Here is a 10,303-nt window from a genome sequence, read left to right as displayed (position 1 = left end):
AAATGTCACAAGCGCAAACAGACCAGCCCCCAGTTAAAAATATAAAACGGGATATTGTGGGGTCAGCCTAGGAGCCCATATCTCTCATTAATACCATAAAGTGCCCTATGCATATATAAACACAGATATCTTAAAGTAAAGTGTCCTGTGTAAAGTGCTAACATAATCCCGTAACAGAATTGCTTGAGATCTCACCATGAATTACATGGGGAATAGATTATGTTACTTACCCTGTAAGCATCTGTTCTTGGCATATCGTGCTGTAGATTCACATGCTCTGCATAAATCCACCATATAGTGTCGGGCTCGGATGATTACAAGTTGTTTTTCTTCGAGAAGTTGTTGAAGTCACAAGGTTGTGTGACTCCTCTTGTTGGTGATACTGTGCATGGGCTTTGACTCCATAGTTCAACTAGTTTGCCGTAGGTGGGTGAGAATTGAGTTGTAGTAAGTATTAGTAATGTGATGTCCATGCAAGTAATGTGAAAGAATGTAAATTAACTATGACCTGCACTGGCTTCCGAGCAGGAGAGAGGATGCATGTGAGTCCACAGCACTACATGCCAAGAACAGATGCTTGCAGGGTAAGTAACATCCGTTCAAGACATGTGTGCTGTAGATACACACGCTATGCCTCAACTGTAAAGCAGTCCCTCTGCTAAAGTGATGGCTAGGCTGTTGGACTTGCAGTTGTTTGAAAGATTCCGTAGTACAGCTTTGCCAACATTGGTATATTTTTTTTTAATGTTTTTTTTTTTAATTAACATTTTGCACATTTTAAGCATATAGACAGAACATTGTTTATACAGCCAAAAGAGAACGGTGGTTGCCAACTGTAAGGTGCCCAGTACCTAATGATGCAAAAGGGGACAGATGAATATATTATAGTGGCCGCGATGGGCTGCCATGCCGTGTCCATGGACAAGACCTATCAATGTCGAAGTGTTTCAGCGCCGGAAGGCTTGCATGCAGACAGCATAGATATAGTTCCAATTGAACCAAACTGGGGACATAGGGCACAACAAAAGGAGGACAACACAAAGCAAGGAAGGGTTGTGGAAGTCGCTTGAGACCTGCTGCCATGTCTAGTGCAGGTCGGGAGTCCAGAGCCAGCGGGATCAGATAAAGAAGGAGTCTTAATACAGTAGGATCATTGCGATCAGGAAGTCAGTGTTACCCAGCATCCCCTCCAGTGGGAGATGGGCTGCAGATAGCTGCCCCAGAGGTCATGCTTGGGTCCCCTGAGTTAGTAACCATTTCCTGGAGTGTTGAAACCTTTGTGTCCCATTGCGGCGCTAGTGGGAATATACGAATGCCAAGCAGGTCTTCCCTATTCAGTGCCATTCCTTCTGCCCTAGCCCAGGTTAGCAGGGAACGACGGCAAGTTAGTGTATGAGATGATAGAGGGGATTTCCAATGCTTGGTAATCAAGCGTTTGGCTGGTATGAGCCCCAGGTCTAGGAATCTATTGGCAGCCCTGTACTTCTTGTTACGTCCAAAGTTACCAATATTGGTATGTTGACGTGCTAGTACATCCACACAATAATGTTTTGGGAAGGTGTGTGGTGTGGATAATGGTGCCGTTTTTCAAATGTCAGCAAGGGGAATATTGCCTAAAAATGCCATAGAAGCCCCTATTTTATGAGTTGAGTGAGCTTTAGGGGTAACAGGTACAAGTCTTTTAGCTTTAGCACAGCAAGTTTGGATACATTTTACTATCCATCTTGGAATTCCACTTTTTGAAAAAGCATTTCCAGTGTGGGGAGATGAAAAAGCAATAAATAATTGCTTAGTCTTTCTAAAAGTTTTTGTTCTGTCAGTGTAGGACATCAAAGCTTGTTTCACATCCAATATATGTAAATCTCTTTCTGCAACAGTCAGGTTGTGGGAAGAATACAGGTAACTATTGATTGATGAATGTGAAAAGGTGAAATTACTTTAGGTAGAAGCTTTGTTCTAGGAACTATTTTGTCCCTATGTAGCTCGAAAAATGGTTCTTCTAAGGTTAATGCCTGGAGCTCACTAACACGTCTAAGTGAGGTAAAGTGACAAATCATGGCACATTCATTTGAGCCACTACATTCATGCCAAATCATGGATTTGGCATAAATGTAGTGGCTCAGATTGAGGCCCCATAAGCCTTGTTAGTACAATATGAAGATTCCCTACTGGTGCAAGTGGAATGACTCTTATAAGTCCTTCCATAAATGCATTAACAACAGGTATTCTAAACAGAGATAAATGTTGACTATTTTGTAAGTAGGCTGCAATGGCAGCAAGCGTATTGAAGTATAGGCTAGACCTGAAGTTTGAAGATGGAACAATTACGAAATAATTGTTTGTATTTGTTTAGGTAAAGAGTTAATATTTTGATGCTGACAGCAGAGAACAAATCGTTTAGATTTAGCAGCATAGTATTGAGTGATTGTAGGTCTACAAGCTTGTTTAAAAATATCCATACATTTAAGTACCCAAATTCTATGACTTTCAGAGCCTTTTTGCAAGGTTAATCTCCCTGGGCTTGGGATGTCTTATTTGCCATGGTTCTGTATAAGATGGTCTGGGTTAAGGGGAAGGTTCTCGTGTGGAATTAGGGAGAGTTCCAGGAATGTGGTAAAGCATGGTTGACAAGCCCATGTTGGAGGTCTGAGAATTATGTTGAGGGAGGTCTGCCAGAGCTTTCTGACCACTAATGGGTGTAGTGGGAGAGGTGAAAAAGCGTAGACAAATATCCCTGACTAATTAATCCTTACACTTTGGATAAGGGGTGTGGGAACCTGAATGTGAAGTTTAGTCATTTTGCGTTCTCTGGGGTTTGCAAATAAATTTATTTGTGGAAATCCCCATTTTTTTAAAGTATGGTAGAAGAACTTTGGGGTGAAGTTCCTATTCATGGACGTGTTGCTGAGCAGGTCTGCAACTTGATTGCTTGTGCCTGGTATATGTAACTCTGCTTTTTTGCTTGTCTCCCATCTATCTATCTGTTCCCACTTAGCACTCTTTCTTTGTCCTACTTCCTTTACTCCTATCCCCTCTCACCTGAATGTTTCCCCTTGCCCGCTACACCGCCTAGCCCCCTGTCCTTTTGTGCCCTTTGACTAAGTACTCTTTCTCCCCTTTTGGGGGAAAGATCCAATATTTATACTCTGGAGTCTCAGCGAGCCGGCTGAGAGAGTTCACAGCGTCTAGGGAGCCACTCACAGTTGAGGTATGCTATGGCATCCCTTGCCAAAGCACTCCCTCTCCCCTTTTTGGGGAAGGATCCAGTATGTAGGCCTTGGAGTCTCAGAGACCCCTCTGAGAGAGTCCACTGCGTATAGGGAGCCTTCGCAACAGAGATGGGGAAATGTTACCACTTCCCCTGGGATCAAGGCTTACTGCACTTTGGACGCAGCTCTGACTCGTCTACCGCTTTGTGTCCACATCACCCCTCCTTCCTCTTTCCATGCTGGGTCTCTCACCCTCCCCTCCTCTTCCCTCTTCCATTCTCTGTCTACCTCCCCTGTTCTTACCCCCTCCTCCCCTGAATCTCTCCCCTTGCCTGCTTTTACCCTTACATATATGTCCTTTTTTTTTGTCTCAACCTTACTTGTCACTATGTTGCCAGGCTCTAATAACTGTGTAACCTTTGTAACAATGTAACCTGCAATTATGGTCTGGTACTCATGTAAAGCGCTCTTATACCTCCGGGTCTAGCCAGCGCTATATAGAACCTTTAAAATAAAATAAATAAATAAACCTCTCTGTACACCGCTCCAACTCCCCGGTTCTCTCTTCCTGTGAATGCCTATGCCTAGACATCACGAACAATAACAAGCCAATATGCTCATTACATTCATTCTACCATCCTCCTGGTAACAACATTACCGTCATTGAACATGTAATGGAAATTCTAGTAAAAAATGTCGGACAACAGAATACTCAAATTGGGGACTTCAACCTCCACTGGAACGACCCAAAGGTCAATAGCCTCAAAGCTTTCCTGTCCGACCTTAACTTGTCCTAGATGTGTGAAGGCCCCACCCGCGAAAAAGGCTCAACCCTCAATCTAGTAATTTCCAAAGCAGACTACCCAGCTGGAATTGATCCTCCCTTGCCACTAGTCCGACTATCACATTATCACTTTCCATATCAAGGTAGCAGTTAAACTACTCTCTGCCCAACCTACGAGAATGAACATCTGGAAGAGGAACCTAAAAAACGTCAATCCTGCCTCACTCGCAACTGCTAGTCATATCCTCACGCCCCCACCGATGGACTAAAGGATGTACATGATCTGACCAATCACTACTTCCACTCTATGAACATGGTACTAGACAACTTAGCTCCCTTACAATTGAAAAGCGTCGCCACAAAAGACTCAAACCCCTGGCATGATGGTAGGCTAAATGAAGATAGAAGATCACTAAGAGCAATTAAAAGTCGATGGAGCACCATCCTCTGCCAACCTCAAATTACTAAGAAGCACGAGAAATTCTTATTACAGAAAGATTAGATGATCAAAAGCTGACTTTGTATGTAAACAATTAGACCAAGCCAAGAATCGTCTCACAAGATTATTCGAAGTAATCAAAACTCAATCTAATGGTGTCTCCCACTCCCACCAAGCTAATTCTGAAACACTCCCCAATTGCGAGGAACTTGCCTCCTTTTTCACAACAAAGACTGAAAACAGACCTACTTAACGATCTATTATCTCATACTGACCCACACATGAGCTCCTCACTCACCACACCAGGGACTACCGCTTAAACGCTCTGCAAAGCTTGACCTCAAGAACAATGCCATATGGACCACCTTCAATTATACAGCGAATAAACTATCTTAAATATGCTCACTTCACTTCACAGGCCTTCTCTCAGCAACCCACTGAAAAACCTTCTTTCCATTATTAGTACCCCAATGGACTAGGATTATAAATACCTCTCTTCTGCAAGGAACCATCCCAGACATCCCCAAAGCTGGTCTGGTATCCCCCATCTTAAAGAAAACATTGGCGGACCCGTCATACCTGAATAACTATCGCCCAATATCCAACATCTCGACCCTGGCCAAACTACTAGAAAAGTGTGTCCACACGCAGCTTAGTAACCACATAGAACACTTCAACCTGCTCGATCAATTCCAATCAGGCTTTCCATCAGGGCTCAGTACAGAATTTGCCATGACCCACATAATAGATGACGCATTACAAATACTGGATCACAACAAAGCCTGTTTACTAATCCTGCTTGACTTATTCTCAACCTTTGATACAGTCAAACACGACAATTTACTAGACCTCTTGAAACATAGAATGGGGACTATATGGAACGGTGTTAAACTGGTTTACTTCCTTCCTGCAGAACAGCACACAAAGATTCAAGATCAACCAATCTATATCTAACCCCACCCAGTCACTTTAGGAGTACCCCAGGGATCTTCCCTCTCCGGACACTCTTCAATCTGTTTATGGATCCACTAACTGAGCTTCTCAACTCCTCAAATATCACATGTACGTCGACGTCACACAACTCTACATTAAGGTCCAATCACTTGAAAACATCAAGTCCCTTAATTCAACGCTCCAAAAAAACACAGACCTGGCTGGCAAAGAACCATTTAAAACTTAACACCCTAAAAACAGAATTCCTCCTAATCGCTCCCCCCAACCAAACAACCATCATCCGCGAGTGGATGAAGCACCTAACAGCACTCAACGGTCAACCTCTCATCATTGATTATGCTAAATTGATAGGAATAACCCTGGACAATAAGCTAAATATGCAGAAGCACATTAGCGCTGCAACTAAAGGAGCACATTTTCAGATGAACACCCTGAGAAACTGAAAGCCTTCATACCCTCAAATGACTTTAAACAGACAATTCAAGCTCTAGTAATTCCCAGAGTGGACTATGGGAGTGTACCTCTGTGCGGCCTTCCCAGATCAACGACCGTTCCTCTAAGAGCCTCAATCAATACAGCCGCTAGACTCATCACAGGTTCCAAAAGAAACTACCACATCTCCCCTGACCTTTGTGCCCTCAACTGGCTACCTTTTGAGGCCACAATCCATTTGAAAATAGCCTGTATGACACACAAGGCATTGCATCACAAAACCCCGAGATACCTAGAGGAGAAACTAGTATTATCAGGTGGTAACAAATCTACTAGGAGTTCTGATATTCTTCTACTTAAACCACAACGTTTCTCCAAGAAGAAAACGTACAACAGTAACTTCTCAGGAATGGCTCGCAGGATTTGGAACACCTTGTCCCCAGAAACGAGACTTAATCCGATGCTGCTTTTTTCAAAAAAGAAGTGAGATCGATTCTCTTGTCCAAACTCACCTGAACTTTTTTTTTGTAAACTATTGTAGATATGTGCTAGTTTGTAATAGTTACCACTACTGTATTCATATAATTCATTGTATTTATATGTATATGTTGATCACCTATATTTGCCCTGTAAAGCGTTCTGATACCCGCAAGGGTCTTTTTCGTGCCATACAAAACCATCAAATTAAAAACACTGCCATCCTAGGGGTTGGCATTTGGCCAACAACAGCAACAGATCCATACTCCTTTAGTAAGAAAAGACAGTGAGGCACAATCGAGGAGCGAATAATACGCACTGTTTACTTAATCAGCTATGAGAGATCATCTCCAAGTAATATCAAAGGCTTGGGTCTAATAACTCACCATGGGACATCGGGACTGCTAATTGCTTAGTGGAGTGGCAGAGAAAGGCATGTTTTGAATGTGAACGTAGGCCTTTATGCCAGGTGTTAGACCTGGCATCTTTTGATGTGATTTCCCCAGTCTTTTGCTTCTGACCTCCTGTTTTTAATCCTGTGCTGAATTTTGTTTTTGCTGGGTTTAGGACTCTGTGCACTTTACCATTGCTGACAAGTGCTAACGTGCAAGGGCTCTATGTCTAAAATGTAATGGTATTTGGTTTCCACATGATTGACCTATTTGATTTACTAATAAGGCCCCAGTACAGTGCATTAGATGTGCAAAGAGCCTGTAAGTCAAATGCTACTAGTGGGCCTGCGGCACTATTTGAGCCACCCACGTGAGTAGTCCTGCCAACTTGTCTCATGCCTGCCACTGCAGAGCCCATGGGGGCAGTTTTAAACTGTCATGTTGACCTGGCATGTGTTCCCACTTGCCATGTCCAAACCTTCGCTTTTATTGCATATAAGTCACCCCTAAGGTAGGCTCAAGGCATCTAATGGGCAGGGTGCAGTGTATGTAAAAGTACGGACATGTACAGTTGAGTTTTACATTTCCTGGTAGTGAAAAAAACGCTAAATTTACTTTTCACCACAGCACGGCTTATCTCTCCCATAGGTAAACATGCAGATTGGCTTGAAACATCTTTTAAGTGTAATTTTCCATTGGGTGCAGATAGAATATTGGAGTTTGGTGTCTCTGGACTCACAATTTAAAAAATACATCTTGGGAAAGGTGGTTTTTAAATCACAGGTCTGAAAATACCACTTTTAGAAACTGAGAATTTTCTTACTTTAATCATTCACTTATCTCTCACTACATGTCTGCATCAGGGTGACAATTAGGCGCTTGTGCATTCACTCTAGACAATCACACAAAGGTAACTGGGGTGTGCCCTGCATATCCCGAAGGCCCATGACCAAACTGATAGTCCTTCCTTGGCTAGAGTAGTGGGAGGAGTTCACACTGACACCTGAATAGGGCTGTGCCTGTCCCCACACAAAGATGTCTCCACCCCCTGTACTGCATCTAGGGGCAGTGCAAGGAAGGGCAGGTTCTTGACCACTACAAGACCATTCTTTTAAGTTTGCCTACTTACAATGCTGAAATGGGTATAAATACTGGACCTCAGGCACCATACACTCAGAACACTTCTGGACGGAGGACATCCTGCAAGGAGGAAGGAATGTGTTGCTGTCAGGAGGGACTGCCACTTTGCTGTTTGCTTTACTGTGTTGGCCTGCTGTTTGCTGCTTCTGTACTGGGAGTGAAACGACTGGACTTTGCTTTCTACATCCTGCTTTCCATGTTTCTCCAAGGGCTTGAGTTGAGCTTGCTTCCTATTGGAATTCTAAGAACCATCAAAGTCTTCATCTGCCAGCACCTGGGCTCCTCTGCTGAGAGTCCTGCTCTGCTACCTAGTGCCAATTCCAGTTCGGGGCCCTTGGAAGTGAGTTCTGGTTTTAAGAGAAGAAACCCACACATGAACTCCAAGCATCAATTCTGAATCGGCGTATCCTGCAAGAATCGCTGCAGTGCCACTGCCTACACTGAATCTCCTCGCTCGTTCAGGGTGCGACTCACCGACCACTGTTTAAAATGCAAGCTTTGCCCCAAGGTCCGAGGGATCGACGCTGTGTGAATCTCGAGCACCACATCACTGACGTCAGTGACATACTGCTCCGACGCTGCACCAGCGGTTCGACATCAACGCAGTTGAATCGCTGTGGTCCTCGCTCGCTGAGGGTGTGACTCACCGACCACTGTTTAAAATGCAACCTTTACCCCAGGGTCCTGAGGGATCGACGCTGCGTGGGTCTGGAGCACCACATCACTGACGTCTGTGACCCACTGCTCTGATGCTGCACTACGGTTCGACATCAACGCCGTTGAATCGCCGCATCGCCCAGTGACGTATTATGGACACTGAGGTATCACAATCGCAAGCAACGCATCACCTCCCCTGCACCTTGCATTGTTACCAGCTGTTAGCGACTCAACTACCCTGCACCGCCTCCAGGAACAGGCGCATCACTTACTAAAAGTGACACATCACCCCGTTGTGCAATGCTCCAACACCGAGCGCCGACAACGTGCATAGCAGTGAAGGAATTGACACATCACCTGCTTTAACGACGCCTCACCACCCCAGCACCATGCATCATCCTTGATTTTTGACGCATCTATGGTACTTTGTCACGGGCAATTGCAACCATTGATTTCTAAGAGCTATAACTTTATTTAAACTTGAGAATTCACATCTTGACTTGTGTTTTTTGGATGTTTGTTGTTTGGATCTTGTTTTAATAAGATAAATATTGACTCTTTCTCTAAACTGGTTTGGAGTACTTTTGTGGTGTTTTCACAGTGTTACTGTGTGTGTACAAATACTCTACACATTTCCTCTGGGGACAAGCCTGACTGCTGTTGCCAAGCTACCAAGGGGATGAGCACGGATTATTCTCAGGGTGTAACTTACTACCCTGACTAAAGTGAGGGTCCCTACTTGGACAGGGTGCAAACCACTGTCAGCTAGAGAACTCAGTTCTAACATCAGGCATATCTGCATTAAACACAATGTTAAATAATTTAATGTAATATTAAGATAATAAAAAAAGATTCTACTTATCAGTTTTGGTGGAGCTGTACTCCTAAATCAAAAAACTATTGAGAAAAAAATCATGGCATGGGGTAATCCTACCTTTATCATTTAGAAAGGGTGAGTGTAGCCATATTGGTGATATTAATCTATATCAATTGTATTAAGTGTAGGTGAATTTAGTGATAAGGTTGAGGCAGTGCTCATTTCCTAAGGACAAGGAAGATGGACAAGGTAATGTTATCCTTTGCAGTGTGCAGTCTACCAGGGCTCAGGCACTACTGTAGGCCATTCAATAAATTTCTCATAAAGTTCTTCATGTGCCCAGTTAGCAAGCCAGTTTTTAGGTCTTGCGTCAGCGAAAGACCTATTGCTGCCGGTATTTGGGAATGTGGACACGAGAGGGGCACGAGCGCAGAGCGCAGATTTCACCTCGTGGGCACGCACAGCGCCGTGCCCCTCTCGTGCCTCATATTCCCATGCGCAAACACACTCACGCATCCGCACATACACAGCCATACACAGGCACACACACACTGCATACACACACGCACCCCCCCTTAAACAGACACACACGCACACAGACAGACGCACGCGCGCACAGACACACTCGAACAGACACACGCAGACACACGCGCGTACACCCCCACCCTCACCCCCACTCACCGGGCTCCTCTCCCCTTAGGCATGTTCGCCCCTTTCCGATGTTCTTCACGACGGGAGCTGCCGGACCTGGTAGAGCGGGGGCTGGCCGCCGATGTTCTTCACGACGGGAGCTGCCGGACCTGGTAGAGCGGGGGCTGCCCACGCATGCGTGGCATTTCTAACCGGGGCCGGGGCTCTCAGAATGAAACTTAGAAATGCCGCGCATGCGCGGGCAGCCCCAGCCCTCCCAGGTCTCATCACAGAACACGTAATACCCCCAGTGGACAACGCGTGAGGCCGTTTTACTACCCTGATTTCTACCCGGACACGCAGCGTCTCACC

This window comes from Lissotriton vulgaris, chromosome 3_1 (genome assembly GCF_964263255.1).
Source record: "Lissotriton vulgaris chromosome 3_1, aLisVul1.2, whole genome shotgun sequence".
Classification (NCBI taxonomy): Eukaryota; Metazoa; Chordata; class Amphibia; order Caudata; family Salamandridae; genus Lissotriton; species Lissotriton vulgaris.
Note: the sequence above shows the minus strand (reverse complement) of the source record.